Source organism: Tachyglossus aculeatus, chromosome 1 (genome assembly GCF_015852505.1).
Source record: "Tachyglossus aculeatus isolate mTacAcu1 chromosome 1, mTacAcu1.pri, whole genome shotgun sequence".
Classification (NCBI taxonomy): domain Eukaryota; kingdom Metazoa; phylum Chordata; class Mammalia; order Monotremata; family Tachyglossidae; genus Tachyglossus; species Tachyglossus aculeatus.
In genome coordinates this window covers 41,716,958-41,744,487 of record NC_052066.1, presented here as the reverse complement: position 1 = coordinate 41,744,487, position 27,530 = coordinate 41,716,958, and the positions used below count along the sequence as shown (strand labels likewise).

Sequence of the window (27,530 nt, the reverse complement as noted above, 5' to 3'; positions counted from 1 at the left end):
GTGGAAAGAGCATGGGCTTGGGAATCAGAGGTCGTGGATTCTAATCCTGGCTCTGGTACTTATCAGCTGTGTAACTGTGGGCATGTCACTTAACTTCTCTGTGCCTCAGTTCCCCCATCTGTAAAATGGGGATTAAGACTATGAGCCCCACGTGGCACAACCTGATTACCTTATATCTAATCCAACATTTAGAACAGTGCTTGGCACATAGTAAGTGCTTTAACAAATATTATTGTTATTACTATTATTATTATTATATCATGTCTACTCACTGAATTGTATTCTCCCAAGCACTTTACACAAAGTAAGCTCTCCAAAATACTACAGATTGATTGAACCCCTTCCAAATGCCAATGTTTTGTAGAGTAGAATAACAACAACAATAATTTTGGTGTTTGTTAAGCATTTACCATGTGCCAGGTACTGTTCTATGTACACATTAGGTGTGCCCTCAGTTTGCATTTTAGGAGGACCAGAGATGGTTTGTTCCTTGGCCTCAGAATAAATTTGATTTCCTAGTTTGAAGATTCTAGCAACTGGTTTAGGGATGTGAGTGTTTCACTAAACAACATTCATGCCTCTCAATGAGTAAAAGCTCTTAGTTGTTCAGGAACATTCAATCTCTTCAGGAATCACCACTAGTATTAGCAGCATCAGTCATAGCTTGCCTTTCTTATTTTTTTTTTCCATGAGCTTTCTTTCCCAAGGCTCCAGCTGCTCCTGATGAAAAGATTTTTGCCACCGGTAGCTCACAGCTGGGGGATGGAGCACAACAAGCCAGCAAGTAATTGGAAGGAAGAGCAGGAAATGCTCATTTACTTGCTCCATTCTCTGCCCGTAGCCACTGCTGAGTTTAGGTGGTGTCTTTTAGTCTTCTCCTTGATGCCAGTAGCCAGCCACTATCTCTTCACAACAGAAATTCTTTAATTTATGATTTTGGGTAGTTTATTTTGCATTCATTGGATTCAAAGTCTCCATGGACTTTTCCAAAGAGAAACATAACTTTCTTACGCTTAGAACAGTGCTTTGCACATAGTAAGTGCTTAACAAATACCATCATTATTATTATTTCTTAGCCAGTGAATGTTTGTGTTCAACATAACTTGGTGGGTAGCTTTACAGTGATGCTCGATGTTGTCAGAACCCAAAAAGTAAGCAGTGGTAATGTCAAGTGTTGGCTGTTACCAGGCTGTGAGTTGCAGGAATTGTAAGGAAGTGGGCCTTCAACACGGTGAGCTAGCACCATGTTTCTGCATGTTTTTAGATCTTTAAGGTAGGGCTAGCAAATGGAAAAGGCCTGTGGTCATGTATTGTGGATTTACTTCTAAAAGAAGAGATGCAGCAGGAAGGTAAAAGATTAATTGGAGGCAGGTGAAGGAATCAGATATGTGGAGGCAGGGAGGGGATGTTAAATATCATGTGATGGTGGAGGGAATGAAACCATTGATCTATAGAGCTCCCTTTAACTTGTGTGGGTTGATTCCTATGAACAATTGATTCCTAACTCCCTCAACTTTCTTCTTATCCCTATTTATAACTGGGACTACTGGGGAGAGGAATGAAGAAAAGTCTGAACCTGTCAAGTTAGTAACAGTTCATTCAGTAGTACTTACTGAGTGCTTACTGTGTGCAGAGCACTGTTCTAAGTGCTTGGAAAGTATAATTTGGCAAAAGATAGAGACAACAACTCTAGTACTTCTCAACAAAAGGTGGCCCCTGTGATGTTGGAGACTTCTAAAGAAGCCCTTAAAGATATTGTTTATTTTTTAACAAATGTAGTGAAGCTTGATTAACCAAGACAAAACAATGATGGTGTAGATTATCCTGATGTCCCTGACTCCTTTTCTGCAGAACGTTTCCTGAAATTTACCAGGATTTCTGGCACATAAAGAGGTGAGATGGGGGAAATCTGGTCAATATTTTCCACTAGCTACTGTAGTAGAAGTGTATTTATCCACTTATTTAAAGCGGAGCAAGTGTATTTGTTCACGGGGACTATGATAGATATGGGAGTGGTAAATGGATTGGAAAAGATGTTGCCAGATTTACCAGCCTCACTCACACAACAGAGGATAATATTTGTGTGTATGTGTGTAATTGGAACTGTCAGTCCCTATAGTCGTTAGCCATACTTTTACCAGTGAGAAAACTGCACTGCCAGGAAGCTTTATTTAATCATTCTGATCTATGACATGTTCCTCATTTTATGGTTATTCTCACCCTCTATCAAACTGCAGATAGCAGGAGCTAAAAGTAGAGTGTTTTATATGTTCCACAAAGCCTAATGCAGTGCTGTAGACTCAACTTAATACTTATGCCACTGATATTTCATGACATCATTAAGATATCTGTTAAGTACTTAACTGTGTGCCAACCACTGTACTAAGCTCTGGAGTAGATACAGGATAATCAGGTCTCACATAGGGCTTACTGTCTAAATAGGAGGGAGAACAGCTACTGAATTCCCATTTTACAGATAGGCAACTGAGACACAGAGAAATTAAGTGACTTGCCCTAGGTCACACAGCAGGTAATTGGTGGACCAAGAATTAGAACCCAGGCTTTCTACTAAGACATGAAATATAATAATAAGTCATGTTTGGTGTAACTTTCACTCCCTGCCCTTCTACTGGCATGGTCTTATGGTCCCATGATATATAATAACAAATTAGGGATCTGGATATTTGTCTTCAGCTCTTGTTAGTGAATGGCTTCCACATCAGCCATAGGTATAAGCAATAGCTTCAACCAAACAGCATTGTAATCATTGTTTTTATTTGAAAAGAATCAATATTGACATTTGGAGATTAAACAACTGTCAATGGCAAATGAAGGGCTTGTTAAAATAAATTTCTATATTTATATATAGTTAGCTCTTGAATCATTTCTGGGTAGGCTTCAATTTCCCTTCCCTAAAAAAAAGTCATAGAAAGTATTCAATACATTAAACTTTTGACTTGAGTACCAATTTTTCTATAATCTAAATTTTCCAGGGAACTCCTATGATAGAAAAATAGGGCATTTTAAAACAAATGTGAATAAAGATAATGGTATTTAATGACGGACTCTCCTCATCCCTAAAAGCAGTGGTGAGACCTTTTCATATCAAATCTTACTCTTTAAGTGGGGAAAAAAAGGTTCCCATGGCAATCTTGTTTTTTTTATCCATCTCACAGCTAAATGATAATCTCTTCAAATTTGCTACTAAGTTTTGGTTTGTCTGGGTTCCGTTTCACCTATTTGTGGTCTCCTTCTTTAAATTTTCTACAAAAGAATCGTCTCCTGGTGGTCAACTGAATTCTAGGTAACTGGTTGATTTCTACAAATATGCCCCTTTATATTACAACACCGTATGTACCACAAGTTAGGAGTTTTGTTCTTTCTTGCATTATGTTGCTTGTTAGATAATTATCTGAAATTTAAGTAGAAGTCAGATTATATGCCCTGTTTAAACAGGAAATTAATGTTGGGCCCAGTCGTTTCCTATATTTTAAGGGAGGAATGGTTATCATCTGGGAAATAGATTACAAGGAAGAACTGTGTTGATGCAGTTTAGAAATAGCAGCACTTATTCCATAGGCTGCTTATATCCAGAACACAGATGTGAAAAGAAAATCAATCTATATGAATAAAATGTGCTTCATGCATGCATTACATTTGCTTTCAAATCCTTCTGTAGTACTTTGCCCTGGTTTTACGTTCTCTAAGCTTGAATTGAGCTGTCAAATCCCAGCACTTTGATCATTTCCCCTACAGGTCACTTAATCACAGACTGAATTATTTTAATGTCCCAAATAATCAAGACCCTTACTGTGAGCTTCCTTTATGTTTGCCTATTTAATCTAGGGGGAAAAATAATTCTTATTACTCTCTATATAGGCAATTACTATAACATACTTAATCACTTTTGTCATTTATATCTATTCCCTTACTCCATTGCTTACTGCGTATTGATGGTCAAATCAGTCGATGACATTTGGTGGGGGGTGCTGTTTACAGAGCACCATACCAAGTGCTCAGGCAAGTAGTAATAACAATTATGGTATTTGTTAAACACTTACCATGTGCCAGGCACTGTACTAAGTGATGGGATGATTACAAGAAAATTGGGTTGGACACAGTGAGCCACGTGGGGCTCACAGTCTCAGTCCCCATTTTACAGATGAGGTAATTGAGACACAGAGAAGGGAAGTGACTTGCCTAAGTTCACACAGCTGGCGAGTGGCGGAGCCAGGATTAGAACTCATGACTTTCTAACTTCCAGACTCATGCTCTATCATGCTGCTTCAATAGAGTACGGTAGAGTAAGTAGGCCTAGCCACTGCCCTCAAGGGTCTTGCAAGTTAGCCAGGGAGATGGACATTAAAATAAATTACAGTTAAGGAAGCAACTGAGCATAAGGAGGAGGGGTGAGTATCTAAGCGCTTAGGGCTTAGTGCATGGGTAAGGCAGTTGGAAGGGAAATTACAAGAATAAATACAAAATTAGTCAGGAGAGGCTTCCTTAATCCAGGCTATTCTTTCACCAAAGTGAGAAGTAGCATTACCTAATGGAAAGAGTGTGGGCCTGGGATTCAGAAGATCTGGGTTCTAATGATGACTCCACCACTTGTCTGCTGTGTGACCTTGGGCAAGTCACTTCACTTCTCTGTGTCTCAGTTAACTCATCTGTAAAATGGAGATAAAGACTGAACCCCATGTGGGACACAGACTGTGTCCAACCTGATATGTTTATATCTACCCCAGCGCTTAGTGCCTGCCACATAGTAACTACTTAACAAATAATATTTTTAAAAAGTGGAAATTGGCAGAAGTTCTAGGACTAGGTCATTGGGGACCCCTCCTGGAGCATATTTTGATTGTTTAACATAATCCACATCATTATTGTCAGCTTCTAGATGAATTTGATGCATACATGTTTTGTTGTCTGTCTCCCCCTTGTAGACTGTGAGCCCGTTGTTGGGTAGGGACTGTCTCTATATGTTGCCGACTTGTACTTCCCAAGCACTTAGTACAGTGCTCTGCACACAGTAAGCGCTCAATAAATATGATTGAATGAATGACTTTGTGTACATTTCAGGATTCCTTCCAGAGAGAGAGCTGTTTTATATGAGTGTCAGACACTAATCTGATGACATCAGCAGGAATGCACAGTCAATCCTTCATATTTACTAAGTGCTTACGGTTGTAGAGCACTGAACTAAAGCACTGGGGAGAGTTCAATATTAAAGTATAACAGAGATATTCCCTGCTCACAATGAGCTTACAGTCTAGAGGGGAAGACAGACATTAATATAAATAAATAGAATTACAGATACATACCTAAGTGCTGTGGGGCTGGGATAGGGGATGACTAACGGAAGCCAGTCAGGGCGATGCAGAAGGGAGTGGGAGAAGAGGAAAGGAGGGATTGATCAGGGAAGGCCTCTTGGAGGAGGTGTGCCTTCAATAAGGCTTTGAAGAGGAAGAGAGTAATTGTCAGATTTGCAGAGGGATGGAGTTCCAGGCCAGAGGCAGGATGTAGGTGAGAGGTTGGGGACCATATAGATGAGATCAAGATACAGTGAGTAGGTTAGCATTAGAGAAAAGATGTGTGTAGTAGGAAAGTAGTGAAGTGAGCCCAGGAGGCAAGGTAATTGAGTCCTTTAAGGCCAATGGAAAGGAGTTTCTGTTTGATGTGGAGATGCATAGGCAACCACTGGAAGTTCTGGAGAAAACACCTACTGAACATTTTTGTGGAGAAATGATCCGGGCAGCAGAATGAAGTAAGGACTGGAGTGGGGAGACACAGGAAGCAGGGAGATCAGCAAGGAGGCTGATAGATTAATCAAGGCAGGATAGGACAAGTGCTTGTACTAAAGTGGTAGTAGTTTTGATGGAGAAGAAAGTGTGGATTTTAGCCATGTTGTGAAGTTTGAATCTGCAGGACTTAGTGTTTGAATATGTGGGTTGAATGAGAGAGAGGAGTCAAGGATGACACCAAGGTTACAGGCTCGTGAGACAAGAAGGGTGGTGGTGCTATCTACAGTGAAGGGAAAGTGAGCGGGAGGACAGGTTTTGGGTGGGACGATAAGGAGTTCTGTTTTAGACAAGTTAAGGTTGAGGTGGTGGTGAGAATTAGCATGGAAAGAGCATGAGCCTTGGAGTCAGAAGGACCTGGGTTCTATTCCCGTCTCCCACCACTTGTCAACTGTGTGACCTTGGGCAAATCACTTCTCTTCTTGGTGCCTCAGTTACCTCATCTATGAAATGAGGATTAAGACTGTGAGCCCCATGTGAGACAGGGACAGTGTCCAACCTCATTACCTTATATCTACCCCAGTGCTTAGAACAGTGCTTGTCACAAAGTAAGTGCTTAACAAATACCATAACGATAATGATGATGATGATGACATCCAAGTAGAGATGTCTTGAAGGCAAGAGGAAATGTGAGACTGTGGAGAGGAAGAGAGATCAGGGTTGGAGTTGTAGATTGGAGTATCATCTGCTTAGAGGTGGTAGTTCATTTATCCATTCAAACATATTTATTGAGCGCTTACTGTGTGCAGAGTACTGTACTAAGCACTTGGAAAGTACAATTTGGCAACAGAGACAATACCTACCCAACAACGGGCTCACAGTGTAGAAGGGGGAAGACAGACTTCAAAACAAGTAAACAGGCATCAATAGCATCAATATAAATAAATAGAATTATAGATATGCACACACCATTAATAAAATAAATAGAATAATAAATATGTACATATATACAGAAGTACTGTGGGGTGGGGAAGGGGGTAGAGCAGAGGGAGAAAGTCGGGGTGATGGGGATGGGGAAGGAGAACAGCGGAAGGAGGGTTTAGTCTGGGAAGGCTTCCTGGAGGAGGTATTTTCAATAGGGCTTTGAAGAGCGGAAGTATGCTAGTTTGGTGAATGTGTGGAGGGAGAGCATTCCAGGCCAGAGGTAGGACATGGACCAGGGGTAGTTGGTGGGACAGGTGAGAAAAAGGCACAGTGAGGAGGTTAGCAGCAGAGGAGCAGAGGGTGCAGGCTGGGCTGTAGAAGGAGAGAAGGGAGGTGAGGTAGAAGGGGGTAAGGGGATAGAGAGCTTTGCTTGATATGAAAGTTGATAGGCAACCACTGGAGATTTTTGAGGAGGGGGGGTGAAATGTCCAGAGCGTTTCTGTAGAAAGGTAATCTGGGCAGCAGAGGGAAGTATAGACTGAAGTGGGGAGAGACAGGAGTTTGAAGCCATGGGAGCTAATGAGTTCTTCAAGGGAGTGGGTGTAGGTGGAGAATATAAGGGGGGCCAGAATTGAACCTTGAGACCACCCCATAGGTGGTGGGATGCAGAGGAGGAGCCTGCAAAAGAGACTGAGAATCAGTGTCCAGAGGGATAGGACGAGAACCAGGAGAGGACAGTGTCAGTGAAGCTCAGGTTGGATAATGTTTCCAGTTGAATTGGGTGGTCGATAGTGTGGAAGGCTGCTGAGAGGTTGAGGAGGATTAGGATGGAGTAGAGGCCAAGGACACCATTGGTGACCTTTGAGGGGGAGGTTTCCATGGAGTGAAGGGGATGGAGATCCCCCTCTTACTGTGGGGGTTCCCCAAGGTTCAGTGCTTGGTCCCCTTCTGTTCTCAATCTACATGCACTCCCTTGGTGACCTCATTCACTCCCACGGCTTCAACTATCATCTCTACGCTGATGACACCCAGATCTACATCTCTGCCCCTGCTCTCTCCCCCTCTCTCCAGGCTCGCAACTCCTCCTGCCTTCAGGACATCTCCATTTGGATGTCTGCCCGCCACCTAAAGTTCATGTCGATGACTGAACTCCTTGTCTTCCCTCCCAACCCTTGCCCTCTCCCTGATTTTCCCATCTCTGTTGACGGCACTACCATCCTTCCCGTCTCACAAGCCCGCAACCTTGGTGTTATCCTCGACTCCGCTCTCTCATTCACCCCTCACATCCAAGCCGTCACCAAAACCTGCCGGTCTCAGCTCCACAACATTGCCAAGATCTGCCCTTTCCTCTCCATCCCAACCACTACCCTGCTCATTCAAGCTCTCATCCTATCCCATGTGGACTACTGCATCAGCCTTCTCTCTGATCTCCCATCCTCGTGTCTCTCTCCACTTCAATCCATACTTCATGCTGCTGCCTGGATTATCTTTGTCCAGAAACGCTCTGGGCATATTACTCCCCTCCTCAAAAATCTCCAGTGGCTACCAATCAATCTGCGCATCAGGCAGAAACTCCTCACCCTGGGCTTCAAGGCTGTCCATCACCTCACCCCCTCCTACCTCAACTCCCTTCTCTCCTTCTCCAGCCCAGCCCACACCCTCTGCTCCTCTGCCGCTAATCTCCTCACTATACCTCGCTCTCGCCTGTCCCGCCATCGACCCCCGGCCCACGTCATCCCCCGGGCCTGGAATGCCCTCCCTCTGCCCATCCACCAAGCTAGCTCTCTTCCTCCCTTCAAGGCCCTGCTGAGAGCTCACCTCCTCCAGGAGGCCTTCCCAGACTGAGCCCCTTCCTTCCTCTCCCCCGTCGTCCCCCTCTCCATCCCCCCCATCTTACCTCCTTCCCTTCCCCACAGCACCTGTATATATGTATATATGTTTGTACATATTTATTACTCTATTTATTTTATTTGTACATATCTATTCTATTTATTTTATTTTGTTAGTATGTTTGGTTTTGTTCTCTGTCTCCCCCTTTTAGACTGTGAGCCCACTGTTGGGTAGGGACTGTCTCTATATGTTGCCAATTTGTACTTCCCAAGGGCTTAGTACAGTGCTCTGCACATAGTAAGCGCTCAATAAATATGATTGATTGATGATGATGAGATCAGTTTGCAGGAGGTCAAGGAGGAAACTGGAGGAGAGAAATTTGAGACAGTGGGTGTAGACAACTCAGTCCAGGAGTTTGTAGAGGAATGGCAGGAAGGGGAGATGGGACAATAGCTGGAGAGAGTCGTAGGGTCAAGGGTGGTGTTTTTTAGGATGGGGAAGCGTGGACATGTTTGAAAGTACTGGGAAGACGACATTAGAGAGGGAACAGTTGATGATGGAAGTTAGGAAGGGGGCAAGTGTTTTGACAATGTGTGAAAGGATGGGGTAGGAGGTGCAGGTGGAAGGGGTGGCTTCTGAGAGAAGGCAGGAGATCTCCTCTAGAGATATTCCTGGGAAGGATGGGAGAGTTGAATAATAATGAAAGCAGTTGTTAAATACTTACTGTATCCAAGCACTGTTCTATGCACTGGGGTAGATACGATTGATGATGATGATATGACGTAATCAGGCTGTCCCACATACGGCTCACAGTTTTAATCTCCATTTTACAGATGAGGTAACTGAATCATAGAGAAAGAAGTGACTTGCCCAAGATCAAACAGCAGACAAGTGATGGAGCCAGGATTAGAACCCACATCCTCTGACTCCCGAGCCCATGCTCTTGCCACCAAGCCACGTTGCTTCTTGGGAGGGACTGGGGAGGGACAGGGGAGATTTTAGGGAGATCACACCTGATGGTTTCAATTTTCTCAATAAAGGAGGTGGCCAGATCACTAGAGGCAAGGGATAGGGGAGGTTGGGGGACAGAGGGTTTAAGGATGGAGTTAAACATCTAGAATAACTGGCAAGGGCAATGAGCATGGGCATCAATAAGGATGGAGAAATAATTCTGCCAGGCAGAATTAAAGCAAACAAGGATAAACTTGAAGTGGACGAGGTCGGCCTGATATCTAGCTTTCCTCCAGTAGCACTCTGCAGCTTGTGCACAAAGCAAAGGAGACAGACTGTGGAGGTGAATGTACAAGATCAACGAAGGGGTAGGGGAGAGGGTGAATTGAGTTTAGTAGAGAGGGTGGTTTGAGAGTGTAAATTTGGTCATCAAGGGAAGTAGTTTGGGGTGTGATGAGTTCAGAAAATTGGATGGAGTCAAAAGATCAGAGGTCTCTGTAGGGGAACAGCACAGATTGCTGGGAAGCAGATGTGTCCATGGTGGCAAGTGGGCGAACTTGAGAAATGATAGAAAGTGTGCAGCAGAGGCTTTGCCTTGTGATCTTGCGCAAGTCACAACTTTTCCAAGCCTCAGTTACCTCATCTGTAAAATGGGGATTAAGACTGTGAGCCCCCACCTTGCTCCCTCCTACCTCTCCTTCTACAACCCAGCCCACATATTTCACTCCTCTAGTGCTCACCTTCTCAACAGTGCTTTGCACATAGTAAGCACTTAATAAATACCATCATATCATCACTGTGCCTCCATCTTGCCTGTCTCACTGCTGAACCCTGCCCCACATCCTGCCTCTGGTCTGGCATGCCCTCCCTCCTCAAATCTGCCAGTTACTCTCCCCCGTTTCAAAGAGTTACTGAAGGCACATCTCCTCCAGGAGGCCTTCCCAGACTAAGCCCTACTTTTCCTCATCTCTCACTCCCTTCTGTGTCACCCTGACTTGCTCCCTTCACTTATGTATTTATATGTAATTTTATTTATTTGTATTGATGTCTGTCTCCCCCAACTCTAGACTGTGAGATCATTGTGGGTAGGGAATGTCACTGTTTATTGTTGTATTGTAGTTTCCCAAGTGCTAAGTGTAGTGCTCTGAACACAGTCAGTGCTTAATAAATATAATCGAATGAATGAAATACACAGACTGTGTCCAACCTAATTACCGTATATCTACCCCAGTGCTTGGTATAATGCCTGGAACATAGTAACTGCTTAACAAATACTACAATTATTATTATTATTAGTCATCAAGAACATCTTGTAGATATTGAAGTCCCCTAAGATTAATGTAGGGATAGAGAATGAGAGAAAAAATGTGAGCAAGGGATCAAAGTGATTATAAAAATTGGAAGTGGGGCCTGGGAGATGGTAGATGAGCATTACTATAATCTGGAGCCGGTGGTAGAAGTGGATGATATGGGCTTTGAAGGGAGGGAAAGAAATGGGTGGAGGGAGGTGGAATGGTGCAAAAGCTGCCTTGGGGCATGAGTAGAAAGCCCCAGTGAGTCTGGGGGAGTGAGTGAAGATGTGAACCCCCCCAGAGAGAGCAGCAGAGGAGACCATATCTTCTGGGAAGAGCCAGGTTTCAGAGATGGCAGAGAGGAGTAGTGAATGGGTCAGAAACAGGTCAAGAATTAAAGGAAATTTCCCCATGATGGAGCAGAGCTTCCACAGGCTGCACTTGGCTGAATCTGTGGGGAGGAGTTGTGTGGGGGCGGAATTTGGGGAGGGGACGGCATGCGAGGGGTGAGGAGTGGTTGGATGGGAGTGAGTTGATGGGAAGAGGAGTGAGGGGTAGCGCTGGTACAAGATGACAGGGATGGTGATGGCGCCAAGGGGTGGGGAGGGGTTGGGTAGAGGATGGGGAGGTGAGTTGGGAGGGGAGGACTGGGATGGGCTGACTGGAGGGTGGGGACTGAGGCACCATGGTGAAGTCAGGGAAATTTAAGGGTTTTCTCTGAGGTGGTTGTTGAATTGTGTGCAAGTCCTTGGGTCCCTGAGAAAGAGAAAGAGGCCGGGTTGGTGTGAAGGCAGGTAGTGGTTGATGTGTAAAAATGTAAAAATCTGGGCCGATTGCAAGGGAGCAGGGGCTAGAAAAGTTAGAAACTAGGAAGGAAAGGGTCAGACAGTGGGGGACTTCCAGAATGAAAGGATGGAAAATCTTTGTATGGAAAGATCAAAAGACCCATGAACAGCAAGGCCACAAGGCAGTAATAAAGACAATGTACCATACTGTTTCAGCAAGGTTGGGAGTCCTTGGATTAACTTAGAACAAGTCCATGATTAGGAACCGCGCACTCAGATTTTGTTAAAGATTTAATTGCATGACTACATTGGAAATCTCTAAACCAAGTATTTGCTGCACATGTCAGTTTATAACGGAAGGTGATGGATGTAGTCTGTGTGGTGAACCTGCACATTCCTTTGACATTCAGATATAATAAAATTGTCGTTGGGTGCACATGCGAAGATATTTCCATCATGGCTGTAAGAAGCCATGAACACTAGATCTTCAGGGCTAAAATTGGGCATCCTTCTCAAAAAATGACCGGGGCATCACATGCTTGCCTGCAATTTACGTGCACCTGTCTCTTAAGGACAGGAATTGTCTGTTCATTATTCTGGCAGCATGGTGAAGTGGATAGAGCACAAACCTGGGATTCAGATGGTCATGGGTTCTAATCCCAGCTCCTCCACTTCTCTGTTTTGGCAAGTCATTTTACTTCTCTGGTCCTCAGTTACCTCATCTGTAAAATGGGTTTAAGACTGTGAGTCCCATGTAGAACAGGGACTGTGTCTAACCCGATTTGTTTATATCCACCCCAGCGCTTAGTTCAGAGCATGGCACATAATAAGTGCTTAACAAATGACCATTATTATTGTTATTGTTATCATTATTATTGTTGTTATTATTATTATTATTATTTGCCCATGCTGGTGCTGCCAGAGGGAACCAGGTGGAAGAGTGTGGATGCCTGAATAAACCACTGGAAAAAAACACTGTTCCTTTTCTGCAGCTGATAGGATATTCTACTCCCCTACCCCTAAAACAAGTCTTAAGCAAATAGGTCGCTAACTCCCAACAATTCAGTTGATGTGTTTGATCTTACATAGCCTGTCTTCTTAGACTCTCACCACTAAATGAACCAGAGAGCCATTGTCTTCTCACCCAATTTCAAAATAAAAACAGAAGACTATTGCCAAGAATGGGAAGAATCACAAGCATCAGTCATTTCCCCCAAAACAAATGCACACTGGCTTTTGTTTTTGATATTTTCAATGGTTACTATTTAATCACTTAAATAAAAATGGAAGAGGTGTTGAATAGGTGTCTGGAATTCTTTAGTGGTCTTAAAGACCACCCTAATGGGGGAGGACTTGGACAGGGTAAGTTTTGGTCCCCCCAAATCTTGTGTTTCCAGAGCTCCACTCACTGTTGGGATGTGAAGACCTAGCCCTACATTGGTCTATTTCCCTGGCTATTTGTATTTCAGCAGTCAGACAGAGTGTCTAGGGACGTCTGTTTCGGTAGGATTTGGAGAAGGGTATGAACTATACCTCCATGTGTGTTTTAGAATTTGAAGTTCGTGAGTGGGTGGGTTTTGTAGTTTAGGAATGTGAACGACAGGTACTGATTATCTATACCTTAGAACGGGAATGTTCATTCATTCTGAATTTGAGTTTATAGGGAGATTCAGTTCCCATTAGCTCCTCTTGTAGGCCAGGGAAGAATCCCTAAATTTCCAGGGATATACGTTCAGTTATATTTGGAAGAGATTACTGATTGACAGATGAATGTCCCTGGGGAGGCCTTTTGGAGATTGAGGTCCTTCTGGCTCAGATTCAACCAAGCGTAGAAACTGTCCCAATGAATCCGTCATCAGTCTAAAGGGGAGGAAAGAGTTTTCCAACTGTCTCCAGATTGTGCTTAAGATCTTATTTAAAGTGGTATCTCAAGGCCGAACCTCTAACCCAAGGGTCATCATTCCATCTAGTCCCATACCCCACAACACCTGGATAGATAGCAACACCAGCGTGAGAATCAGACATCTGATTAGTGTTATGGTGTGGAACATTATGTTTTCAACAATCTGAGAGTGTGATTTAGTTTTCAAGCTTTGATATTTGCACTGTTTCGAAGTGTGGATTCTTGAATGGGAAACTTTCTGCAAAAGTGATTGTTGGTCGATATAAGATGTGTGTCTCAGTACGGTGTTCGGATGGGTAGTCATTTGATCAACTTAATGCATGGTTACAGATTATTAGTTTCTTTTTAATTTCTCTACAGGGAAGGAAAAAGAAAAGGAGATGAAATGTACTACCATGAGGTATAAAGCGTTTCTGTTACTGCAATATTCATCTAGCCAAAATGATAGGTTTAAATCAGTTGTCAGAAATTTTGAAGGAAATGGTGCGCTGAAAGAAATTTCTCTCTAATGGATCATTAATTCAAGTTACTATGCTTGGTCTAGATTGAATCTTGGAATAACACATGGGTTGATGGGATTTAGGTGAAGTCAGATTTGATTTGAAGTAAAGGATCAAGGTATCAAGACAAATGGTTATGCTTACTGTTTAATATTAGAGAGAGCTACAGCTTCCTTCTTTTCTATGGGCATAGAAATACTATATTGAAAGTAGTTGACCAAATTAAAAACTTGTTTCTCCTTAGGTTTATGATTTAAAGTCAAATCCATGAATGAAGTGTGGTAATTAAAAACACAGCAGAGTCATGCAGATGATAGATGTGATCTGCAGTTCCAGCATAAAGAAAAGCTTGAGTAATTTTTCTAGAGTACAAGTTAGCTTAGAAATTTATCATAAGGACAGCCAGCATATTCAGCAGTAGGAGGGAAAGAAAAGCAATTATATATAGACCTCAAAGACAGATTCTGTCACAAAGAAGAATATGGATATTCTAACATGACTCAATTTAAAATATTGTTTTATTGTCCTGTGCATTGCTTTATGTTCACTTAATAAGGAACACTGAAAGTTCAGATAACAGTGCCCTATAATACTCTAAATAGCAAGTGATATATTTGCTCAGAAATGAAAATTGCCCAATTAATACTTTATTGTTACCCATCAGAATTTGAGCTGATGGGAAGGAGGAAGGAAAAAAGAACATTTAATAAATTAAAGGCCTGAATATATAATTAAGCATGTGATCTCCAAAATCTGAAACTTAAACAAGATTAATGATCCTATAACAGAAAATGTTTGGGGGCATTTGTTTTTCATCCTTAGAGAAATGAAGCACTAATAAACTATAAATGTAAATATAAAATGTAACGTTTGCAGGGGTTATATCTACCAACTCTGTTATACTTTTCCAAGTGTGTAGTACAGTGCTTGGCACAGAATAAGCGCTCAATACAATCAAAGGAATGAATAAATTCAATAATTGTGGTGGTAAATATTTGTTAGCAAAGGCTTGCTAAGATAATAGGCTAACATTGGGAATTGATTAGGATTTTCAGTAATTTAGTTGAATGCCAAATATGCTTAGATTATCACTGTTGCTACCACCTGTCCCTACTCCAGAGAAAATGATAACGAATGGTTTAGTCCTAGGTTAATTAGTCCTATATGCCTTAAGTCCCCATATTTTCATTTGTGGTGGTAAATTCAGAACGCTTGAAAATAGGGCACAGCAGGATCTGCTCTGGGCAAATTGATTTCGATACTCAATCTGTACTGTATTTATTGGGGTACTTTGGAGCATGATTTTGAGGTATTTCACATTTGCTGTTGGTAACAGAGCCTCTACCTCTCGACTGCCAACAGAAAGAGCACTGCACCTCTAATCACTAGACTATCTCACTGGAGGTGAAAGTTGTAGAAACAACATGGCATAGTGAGTAAAGTATAAGCCTGGAAGAAAGAAGGTCATGGGTTCTAATCCCGACTCAATCACTTTACTGCTGTGTGACCTTGGGAAAGTCACTTCATTTCTCTGGGCCTTCTGAAGGGGATGGGGTAGGTTATTTCCTCCCCCCTCCCTACAACACTCCCATGACCCAGCTGTCTCACAGTGCTGCAAGAAAATTGCCTTTGCATACATTTTTCAATGTGCTTCATCCTTGTCCAGTTACTCACTCATCACACTCCTCGCCCCAGAGGGAACATTAGTGACAAGGGAAGAGAGAAGTGTGAGTTTCATTTGTGCGGAGTGGAGCTGAGCAAACAGTTCCCAGTCTGGAAGTCTCAGCCCTGAACCTGATCTTCTTTCAGGAGATTCCAATTCTTCCCCAAAGTGTTCTTAATGATAATAATAATAATAATAATATAGTATTTGTTAAGCACTTACTATGTGGCAAACACTGTTCTAAGCACTGGGATAGATACAAGTTGATCAGATTGTTCCACATGGGGCTCACAGTCTTAATCCCCATTTTACAGATGAGGTAACTGAGGCACAGAGAAGTTAAGTGACTTGCCCAAAGTCACACAGCTGAAAAGTAGAGGAGCCGGTATTAGAACCCATGACCTCTGACTCCCAAGCCCGGGCTCTTTCCACTAAGCCACAGTTGCACTAATGCACCCTACACACACTTTTGTAGCATAAGATTTTAACTTTCAGTAAATCTGTAGTTTTTATTGAGTGCCTACTAAGTGTCGAGCACTGTATGAAATGCTCATGGGGGAAAAAAATAAAATTAGATCCCTGCCTTCTAGGGGAAATAGACACTAAAATAAGTGATAGTGGGACAGCATTGCTGGTTCATTCATTCATTCATTCAATCGCATTTATTGAGCACTTACTGTGTGCAGAACACTGTATTAAGCGCTTGGGAAGTACAAGTCAGCAACATATAGAGACGGTCCCTACCTAACAGCGAACTCACAGTCTAGAAGGGGGAGACAGACAACAAAACAAAACATGTGGACAGGTGTCATCAGAATAAAATAGGCGCATCATTAACAAAATAAATAGAATAGTAAAATAGTAGTAGTAAGCGCTCAACAAATACCAGAATAATAATAATAATTGTTATTATTATTATTATTCTCATTATTCTCTGCTCACAACGAGGATAATTTCCTCCTCTTTCTTCCTCCCTCGGCACCCCCTCTCGATTCTGTCTCTCTCCTCCCCTCTCCATCCTCTCTCTTTCCCTCTCCCTGTTCCCTCCCCTGCAGCCTCCCCCTTCCTGATTGATTTTGGCTTGGAAGGAAGCAGGGTCGGGGGTCAGAGGGGCTGGAGGAGACCCCCTCCCTCCTCTCTCCACAAGACCCTGAGGTCATCCTGCCCTTCATCATCATCATCAATCATATTTATTGAGCGCTTACTGTGTGCAGAGCACTGCACTAAGCGCTTGGGAAGTACAAGTTGGCAACATATAGAGACAGTCCCTACCCAACAGTGGGCTCACAGTCTAAAAGAACAGACCGGATTGTGGTGGATAAGTGTGATTTCTCATTTTGATAATGACCCCAACCCTCTCAACTGAATCACCTCCTCCCCACATCAACCCCAATCTACAACACTGGGGATGCTACCTTATTTCATGTCTCCAAATGATTTCATTCATTTATTCATTGTCATATTTATTGAGCGCTTACTGTGTGTAGAGCACTGTGCTAAGTGCTTGGAAAGTAGAGTGTAGCAATGAAGAGAGTCAATCCCTGCCCACACGGGGCTTACAGTCTAGAAGGCAGGAGACAGACATCAAAACAAGGAAACAGGCATCAATATAAATTAATAGAATTATAGATAAATACAAATATACATAAATGCTGTGGGGCGGGGGGAGTGGGGTAGAGCAAAAGGAATGAGTCGAGGCAATGCGGAGGGGAGCTGAGGGAAAGGGGGGCTCATCTGGGAGGGTCTCTTGGAGGAGGTGAGCCTTCAGTAGGGCTTTGAAGGCTCCATGCCATGTAAATTCCTCATCCAAAAGCCTAGTCTTCGTGGCTTCTAATCCATGGTGATGAGACTCTTTACCTTAAACTTGTAGTTGAAATGTCTATACTCCTGAGTTTACTTCTGTTTGAACTTGGATCAGGACTGAACTAAGATGGTGAGGTCTGAGGGTGTTTTTGCATTAGAGTGAGGTTGGATTTGTTTCGGCCAGGGAGCCTGGCCTCCGTGGGAATTTACCAAGCTACCTTCGAAGTTCCCTGACAATCACTTGACCTGTGCAGCAGGTTACACTTAAAGAAAGCATCCTTTCTTTATGGTATTAAGCACTTACTCTATGTCAAGCACTATTCTGAGCACTGGGATAGATCCAAGTTTATTAGGTTGGACATACCCTTTTCCAAATGGGACTCACAGTCTAGGTAGGAGGGAGGAGAATTTAATCCCCATTTTACAGAGGAGGTAACTGAGGCAAGGTCACACAGCAAGTAATTGGTAGAGCTGGAGTTAGACCCCAGTCCTTTGAGACCCAGACTCTTTCCACTAAGCCACGCTGCTTCTCAGAGAAAGAAACAGGCCCCAGCTGGATCAGTCGTGGTAATCGACCCATAAAAATTATCTGAAAGGAGCAGGAGAGAGTGTCAGCATCAACATTGCCGTAATGCAGAACTGTAATAAATAGGCTCATTTAATCTGCATTCTGTAATTCCACAGTGCTGCTCATTGACTCTGATAAACTTCTGCCTTTGCTTTCTCTCCAGCTATTATTACCTACTTAAAATAGCATCTAATTATTTTTTCCTAATTATTTGAAAGGCTTCACAGATAAATATTTGAAAATATTGTTCATTGGTTTGTGAAGCAACCCAAACATTTTCTTCTTTCATTTCTGTTGAATGTATTTGAGTGTAATGTTGGGGTTCAATAATATTTTCAAAGACCAAGACCTCAGCCTGGACATAATACGAAGATAGGCCATGCAAATTAAGCCTCCATTCTTTAGGATAGATACCTAATCATAACCTTGAAGTATGTAAATTCAAAAATACTTTTGGAAGATAATGAAAATTCGTTATCACTGCCTTTCCAATATCCTAGAGAGTGGAGTGCAGGGGCCCAGTGATATGAGTAGTTACAATTTAGTCCCTTGGTTAAGGGTATGGTCACACAAAGTGTGACAATAACCTATTTGTTGTAACTAAGTGTCTGATGTTGGCAAACGTCTTTCTCTTAAATGGGTCTCTTAAATGGAGATGAGACTTTTGACACTTACTAGTTATTGGAACAATCAACTTATCCTTTGCCACCTCTTAACTCAATTTTCACACTGTCAACAGGACCTCCCAAGCTATGTTACCAATTGCTTATAACAATTGAATTACCTGTGTACACCTTTCCCCATTTCCCACAGCAATATTCTTGTCTTCTGCTGTCGAATAATCTCTGACCCATAGCGACTTCATGGACACATCTCTCCCAGAAAGCCCCACTCTCCATTGTTCTGGGAGTGTAACCATAGAATTTTCTTGGTAAAAATACGGAAGTGGTTTACCATTGCCTTCTTCCGCGAAGTAAACTCGAGTCTCCACCAACAACCCTCTCCCATGCCGCTGCTGCCCAGCATGGGTGGGTTTTGACTTCATTCATTCAATCGTATTTATTAAGCGCTTACCGTGTGCAGAGCACTGTACTAAGTCCTTGGGAAGTACAAGTTGGCAACATATAGAGATGGTCCCTACCCAACAGTGGGCTCACAGTCTAGAAGGGGGAGACAGACAACAAAACAAAACACATAAACAAAATAAAATAAATCAAATAGTAAATATGTACAAGGCAAATAAATAGAGTAATAAATATGTACAAACATATATACAGGTGCTGTGGGAAGGGGAAGGAGGTAAGACTGGGGGGATGGGGTTGGGGAGGAGGAGGAGGGGAAGGAGGTAAGGCTGGGGGGATGGAGACGGGGAGGAGGGGGAGAGGAAGGAGGGGGCTCAGTCTGGGAAGGCCTCCTGGAGGAGGTGAGTTCTCAGACTCGTAGCAGATTGCCTTCCACTCCCTAGCCACTGCCCAAGCTAAGAATGGAATGGGTATAATAATAATTATGGTATTTGTTAAGAACTTACTATGTGCCAGACAGTGGATGCAAGCAAATTGGTTTGGACGCAGTCCCTGTCCTACAAGGAGCTCACACTCTTAATCCCCATTAGAGAGGTGAAGTGACTTGCCCAAGGCGACACAACAGACAATTGGTGGAAATGGGAATAGAACCCATGACCTTCTGACTCCCGGGCCCACGCTCTATCCACTAAGCCATGCTGCCTCTGCTTGACTCTCCCTCCCATAGCCAAGACTGGTAGAGTACTGGAAACTCTCCAGGTGTGATCCTCAGAGGACATGGTCATATTTAGGCATCATCATTATTATTAGTAGTAGTAATGATAATGATAATGGTATGCAATCTGGTGCTTATTTATCAGCCGCACTGAGCTAAGTAACATGTCATGGCTCATTGGAAAGAGCATGGGCTTTGGAGTCGGAGGTCATGGGTTCAAATCCTGGCTCCACCAATTGTCAGCTGTGTGACTTTGGGCAAGCCACTTAACTTCTCTGGGCCTCAGTTCCCTCATCTGTAAAATGGGGATTGGGACAACCTGATCACCTTGTAACCTTCCCAGCGCTAGAACAGTGCACTAACTTTGCAAATAGTAAGTGCTTAATAAATGCCATTATTATTATTATTATTATGTATTAGATAAACATATCAGTGATGCTTGTCCCACGTGGGATCACCAGCTACAGAGCTGGGAGAGCAAATATTTTATCTTTATTTTACAGATCATAAAACTGAGAGACCAATTGAATGCTCTGCTCAAGGTCACATAACAGGTTATGGCAGATCTGAGTGTAGAAACTGGGTCTCCTGATTTCCAGATCCATGATCAGAGATATCGTCACCACTTATTCCTAGCCTCTTTCCTCTTCTATTCTTGTTTCTAAAAGCAGGATTCTGTTATTTTAAACATTCCCCATTATGCGTGAGGATGCAATCAATACATAGCCTAGTGGAAAGACCATGGGCTTGGGAGTCAGAGGATCAGGATTCTAATCCTGGTTCCGCCACTTCTAGTGCTTGGCACATAATAAGCACTTAACAAATACCATAATTATTATTATTATTGTGTGATCTTGGGCAAGTCATTTAACTTCTCTGTGTCTCAGTTATCTCATCTGTAAAATGGGAATTAAGGCCAAGAGCCCCAGGTGGGCTAGGGACCGTGTCCAAATTGATACAGTGCTCTGCACACAGTAAGCGCTCAATAAATATGATTGGATGAATCATCATCATCAATAGTATTTATTGAGCGCTTACTATGTGCAGGGCACTGTACTAAGCACTTGGGAAGTACAAATTGGCAACATATAGAGACAGTCCCTACCCAACAGTGGGCTCACAGTCTAAAAGGGGGAGACAGAGAACAAAACCAAACATACTAACAAAATAAAATAAATAGAATAGATATGTACAAATAAAATAAATAGAGTAAAAAATATGTACAAACATATATACATATATACAGGTGCTGTGGGGAAGGGAAGGAGGTAGGATGGGGGGGATGGAGAGGGGGATGAGGGGGAGAGGAAGGAAGGGGCTCAGTCTGGGAAGGCCTCCTGGAGGAGGATACCTGGAGGATGAATGATACCTTAATGTAGGCACATCCCCTCTAGCCTCTTCTAGAATCTAGAATCCCCTCTTCTAGACTGAGCCTGTTGTTGGGTTGGGACCATCTCTATATGTTGCCAATTTGTACTTCCCAAGTGCTTAGTACAGTGCTCTGAACACAGTAAGTGCTCAATAAATATGATTGAATGAATCCCCTCCAAGACGCCTTCCCTGACTAAGCCCCCTTTTCCTCTTCTCCCAATCCCTTCTGCGTCACCCTGACTTGTTCCTTTTATTCATCCCCACTCCCAGCCCAACAGCACTTATGTAGATATCTGTAATTTATTTATGATAATGTATGTCTCCCCCTCTGACTGTAAGCTCATTGTGAACAGGGAATGTGTCTGTTTATTGTTGTATTGTACTCTCCCTGTACAGAGTAAGAGCCAATAAATATGACTGAATGAATGATTGAATACCTTGTGTTTACCTCAGTGCTTAGTATAGTGCCCAGCTTAACGAAGGATTTAACAAATACTATTAAAAAAATAACAAAAAAAAAACCCCATGCCTGTAGCAACTTTGAGAACACTGGGAAGGTGGTGTTTTCAGCTAAGGGTACTGTGACTCTGGTCAATCAATCAACTGCATTTATTGAGATCTTACTCTGTGAAGAGCACTATACTAAGCGCTTGGGAGAGTCCACTATGACACTGTTGGACTCTAAGTCCTGGGGTCCTGAATGACTTCTTTAGCTGGAATCTCTATGGCTGTTATTATGTGTTTCTCTTTCCTTGTCTTTTTTATGTTATTCAAGGGGTTGTTAAACTTCTCCTTTGATGTCCTTTGCCAATCCCCTCTTCTCTCTAATTCTTCAATTGCAAAATGTGGGCTAGGGACAGGATCCATATGCCATCTGTGTATTTCTTTCCCTGTGCTTAGTACAGTGCTCTATACACACTAGTAATAATAATAATGGTATTTGTTAAGCACTTACTATGTGCCAGGCACTATACAAAGCGCTGGGGTGGATACAAGCAAATTGAGTTGGACATAGTCCCTGTCCCACATGGGGCTCACAGTCTCGATCTCCATTTTACAGATGAGGGAACTGAGGCCCAGAGAATTGAAGTGACTTGCCCAAGGTCACACAGCAGGTAAGTGGCAGAGTCAGGATTAGAAGCCATGACCACCTGACTCCCATTCATTCATTCATTCAATCGTATTTATTGAGCGCTTACTGTGTGCAGAGCACTGTACTAAACACTTGGGAAGTACAAGTTGGCAACATATAGAGATGGTCCCTATCCAACAACGGGATCACAGGCTAGAAGGGGGAGACAGACAACAAAACAAAACATGTGGACAGGAGTCAAGTCATCAGAATAAATAGAAATAAAGCTAGATGCACATCATTAACAAAATTAATAGAATAGTAAATATGTACAAGTAAAATAGAGTAATAAATTTGTACAAACATTTATACAGGTACTGTGGGGAGGGGAAGGAGGTAGGGCGGGGTGGATGGGGAGGAGGAGAGGACTTGACTCTGTAGTATCTACCTGAGTGCTTAACATTTAAACCTATTGTTGGTATTATCATTATTATTATCGTTTCTTAAAACTCTGCAATTTTAAATGCTGTACTAACTGTCCTTATTTCATGCCCCACCCAACTCAGCTGTCACCAACCAAATTGAGTACATCACTCACCTCCGCACCCCAGCACAACTCTGTGCGATTGTACGTGCTATTACCAACTGCCTGGACTGTCTTCCCCTCCTCTTCCTGAGTGACAATTCCTTGCTCCTTCAATCCCTTCCACAGATCCACTTTCTGCAAGAAGTCTTCGCTGAAGAAACTCACCTCTTTCAGTATTTACTTCATTAATCCTGGGAGCCCTTACAGATATTAATAATAATAATGATAATTATGATATTCGTTAAAAGCATACTATGTGCCAAGAACTGTTCTAAGCACTGGGGTATGCACGAGGTAATCAGTTGTCCCACGTGGGGTTTGCAGTCTTAATCCCTATTTTACAGATGGAGAAACTGAGGCACAGAGACATTAAGTGCCTTGTCCAAGGTCACACAGCAGACAAGTGGTGGAGTCACATCCTCTGACTCCCAAATCCATGTTCTTGCCTCTAGGCCAGATATTCCTATATAATGTTACATTGTATTACAATCTCCTGGGAAAAGGCAAGATCAAACACACACAAACCAAGAGAAAGATCCATAAGATTTAAATGAAAAAAACCTGTAAATAAATATATATATATATAATATATAAATATATATAATATATATATATACATATATATATATACACACATTTATAAACATACACATACATATATAAATAGACTTAGTGTCCTGAGGATAGGGACTGAGACTTGAACATCCATGTAACTCTGTTCAATGCCCATTACAATAACAAGGGGATTCTAAATTCAATCATTCATTCAATCATGTTTATTAAGCTCTTACTGTGTGAAGAGCACTGTACTAAGTGCTTGGAAAAGTACAATATAACAATCGTGGCAATCCCTGTTCACAATGAGCTCACAGTCCAGAAGGGAGGCGACAGACATCAATCCAAATAAACAGACATTGATATAAATAAATTAAATAACAGATATATACATAAGCTCTGTGGGCCTGGGAGAAGGGGCAAGCCCAAAGGGAGCAAGTCAGGGCAACCCAGAAGGGAGTGGGAGATGAGGAAAAGTGGGGCTTAATCTGGGAAGGCCTCTTGGAGGAGATGTGCTTCAGTAAGGCTTTGAAGATGGGGAGAGGCATTGTTTGGTGGATGAGAGGAGGGAGGGCATTTCAGTCCAGAGGTAGGATGTGGGCCAGGGGTCAGCGGCGAGACAGGTGAGATTAAGGCACAGTGAGAAGGTTAGTACCAGAGGAGCAAAGTGTCTGAGCTAAATTGTAGAAGGAGAAAAATGAGGTGAGGTAGGAGGGGGCAAGGTGATGGAGTTCTTTAAAGCTAATAGTGAGGAGGTTTTGTTTGATATGGAGGAGGATGGGCAACCACTAGAGATTTTTGAGAGGGGTAGTCGGGGGAAAGGTTTTTTGCCCTGAATGTTTCTGTAGAAAGATGATCTAGGCAGCGGAGTGAAGTGTGGAGTGGATTGGGGAGAGGCAAGAGTTTGGGAGGTCAGCAAGGAAACTGATGCAGTAATCTAGGCAGGTTAGGATGAGTGTATTAACATGGTAGCAGTTTGGATGGAGAGGAAAGGGCAGATTTTAGCAATGTTGTGAAGGTGGGACCAAAAGGATTTGGTGATGGATTGAATATGTGGCTTGAATGAGAGAGGGGAGTCAAGGTTAATGCCAAGGTTACGGGCTTGTGAGATGGGAACGATGTTTCTGCCATCTACAGTGACAAGATAGTCCAGGAGAGGACAGGTTTTGGGTGGGAAGATAAGGAGCTCTGCTTTGGACATGTTAAGTTTGAAGTGATGGGAGGACATCCAAGAAGAGATGTCTTGAAGAGAACAAGAACAACTAGAGAAGCAGCGTGGCTCAGCAGGAAAGAGCACGGGCTTTGGAGTCAGAGGTCATGGGTTCAAATCCCAGCTCTGCCAACTGTCAGCTGTGTGACTTTGGGCAAGTCACTTAACTTCTCTGGGCCCCAGTTACCTCATCTGTAAAATGGGGATGAAGACTGTGAGCCCCCTGTGGGACAACCTGATCACCTTGTTAACCTCCCCAGCGCTTAGAACAGTGCTTTGCACATAGTAAGCGCTTAATAAATGCCATTATTATTATTATTATTGAAGGCAGGAGGAGATGTGAACCTGGAGAGAGTGAAAAAGGTCAGGGGAGGAGATGTAGATTTGGGTATCTGCATAGAGTTGGTTGTTGAAGTCATGGGAGCAAATGAGTTCTCCAAGGGAATGATTGTAGATGGAGAATAGAAGGGGACCTAGAACTCAACCTTGAGAAACCCGCACAGTTAGGGCGTGGGAGGGAGAGGAGCCCATGAAAGAGACTGAGAATGAACGGCTGGAGAGATAAGATGTGAACCAGGAGAGGACAGAGTCAGTAAAGCCAAGGTTGGATAACATTTCCAGGGGAAGGGGCTAGTCCGCAGTGTCCAAAGCAGCTGAGAGGTCAAGGAGGATTAGGATGGAGTAGAAGCAACTGGAAGAATACTATTTCCTGACATTATCAAACTGATTATTGTAAAGCCACCATTCTCCTTGTCTCACAAGCTTGTAACTCTACCGCTGTTGTTGTTGTTGTTATTGTTATTGTCTTATGCTGTTGAGTCGTATCCAACCCATAGCGATGACATGGACACATCTTTCCCAGAGCACCCCACCTCCATCTGCAATCATTCTGGTAGGAGTATCCATAGATTTTCTTGGTAAAAATACAGAAGCGGTTTACTATTGCCTCCTTCCGCAAAGTAAACCTGAGTCTCCACCCTCGACTCTCTCCTATGCCACTGCTGTCCAGCACAGGTGAGTTCTGACTTGTAGCAGATTGTCTTCCACTCACTAGCCGCTGCCCAAGCTAGGAATGGAATGGGCATACCTCTGCTTGACTCTCCCTCCCATAGTCGAGACTAGTAGAGTCCTGGAAACTCTCCAGTTACAAGTCTGAGAGGTGAACCTTACCATTACCCTAGACTCACCCCTCTCATTAAACCTGCATATTTGTCTCCAAATCCTGTGGGTTCTACCTTCATAAGAACTCTAGATCTGCCCACTCCTCTCCACCCAAACCGCTACCCTGATAATCCAAGCACTTATCCCATCAGCTTCCTCACTGACCTCCCCATCTCCTTTCTTTCCTCTCTCCAGTCCACACTTCACTCTGCTTCCTACCACTTCTATTGTATTATGCTTAATACAGTGTTCTACCCACAGTAAGTGCTCCATGAATATCATCAACTGTTAAAGCCCATCATTAAATAAAAGTAACTGTATACATTTTTAAAGCTGAAGCATTTTCATCATCTAGTAATATATATTTGCAACCATTTTCTGATAATAGCTCAATAGCCTTACACATACTACCCTTTCCTACATAATTTGCATAAGAATGTATGAATATTTGCATTCACTTTAAAGCAGTTCATTCCTTGCACTTAGGCTCAAACAATTTCACTCTTTTAACTTTGTCATTCTAGGTTTTTTCCCTCTATTCCCTGTACCTTCTCTGTCAAGTTTCCCAAATCCCTGCCCTAATTGACAGGACTGTCAATTGTCATTCTTTAGCTCTTGGAGGGTACATAATCTGAAAGTGGAGAATCCACTCTTAAAAACAACATTGTAAATTATGATCAGGATCGGATTGAGGGCTCTCGGGTGATTTCCTGTTGCATGTGGCATCACAGATCTTGAGTCTCTCTATCTCTCTCTAGTTCCTCTCTCTCCTTATATCTGTGCTTCTCCCTTTCTCTCACTCTCTCCCCACCATTTCTCTCTCCCTCTCCCTTTTAAACTCTCTCCCCTTTCTTTCTGTCTCTCTCTCTTTCTTTCTCTCTCTCCCTCTCTCTCTTTCCCCTCTCTCTTCTCCTGCCCCCACCCCCCATGGCTGAGCAGTGTTTTCTGGGAGGATTTGGAGATTGGTACTTTTTCTGCTTCCCCTTCCTCCAATTTCTCCCTCTCCATTCAAATAATGGCTCTCCCCATGGCAGAGCTGAGAATCTTCCTCATCTTCTTCTTTTCCCTTTCCACTCCTCATTCTCGTACCTCTTGATCAATTTAGGGCTGCAACAGTTGTTGAGGGGAGAGAGAGAGGGATAAGTGCTGGGATAAACCAGTCAGTCAATCATACTTACTGAGACTTTCATGCTTGCAGAGCACTGCAGTAAACACTTGGGAGAGTACAATATGACAGACACATTCCCTGCTCACAGAGAACTTACAATCTGGAGAGAGAGACAGACATTAATATAAATAAATAAATTACAGCTATGTACATAAGTGTTGTCTACATGTTTTGTTGTCTGTCTCCCCCTTCTAGACTGTGAGCCCGTTGTTGGGTAGGAACCGTCTCTATATGTTGCCGACTTGTACTTCCCAAGCGCTTAGTACAGTGCTCTGCACACAGTAAGCATTCAATAAATATGATTGAATGAATGAATGTTCTGGGGGTGGGAAGGGGGATGAATAGATGAATAAAGGGAGCAAGTCAGGGTGATACATTGCCAAGATCCGCCCTTTCCTTTCCATCCATACTGCTACCCTGATCGTTCAAGCTCTCATCCTAACCCGTCTGGACTACTGCATCAGCCTTCTCTCTGATCTCCCATCCTCGTGTCTCTCCCCACTTCAATCCATACTTCATGCTGCTGCCCGGATTGTCTTTGTCCAGAAACGCTCTGGGCATGTTACTCCCCTCCTCAAAAATCTCCAATGGCTACCAATCAATCTGCACATCAGGCAGAAACTCCTCACCCTGGGCTTCAAGGCTGTCCATCACCTCGCCCCCTCCTACCTCACCTCCCTTCTTCTACAGCCCACCCCGCACCCCCCGCTCCT

At 43.0% G+C, this 27,530-nt stretch overlaps 1 protein-coding gene and 1 non-coding gene across 2 annotated transcripts in view; one reads left to right on the top strand and one right to left on the bottom strand.

Annotated features, from left to right (window-relative positions):
- Positions 1-27,530, top strand: part of LOC119930739 (schwannomin-interacting protein 1) — an 823,807-nt gene that overhangs the window by 51,432 nt on the left and 744,845 nt on the right. The window lies entirely within an intron of this gene.
- Positions 25,513-25,650, bottom strand: LOC119936316. Its single transcript, XR_005453702.1, has one exon. It is a non-coding gene; the product is annotated as a small nucleolar RNA SNORA7 (small nucleolar RNA).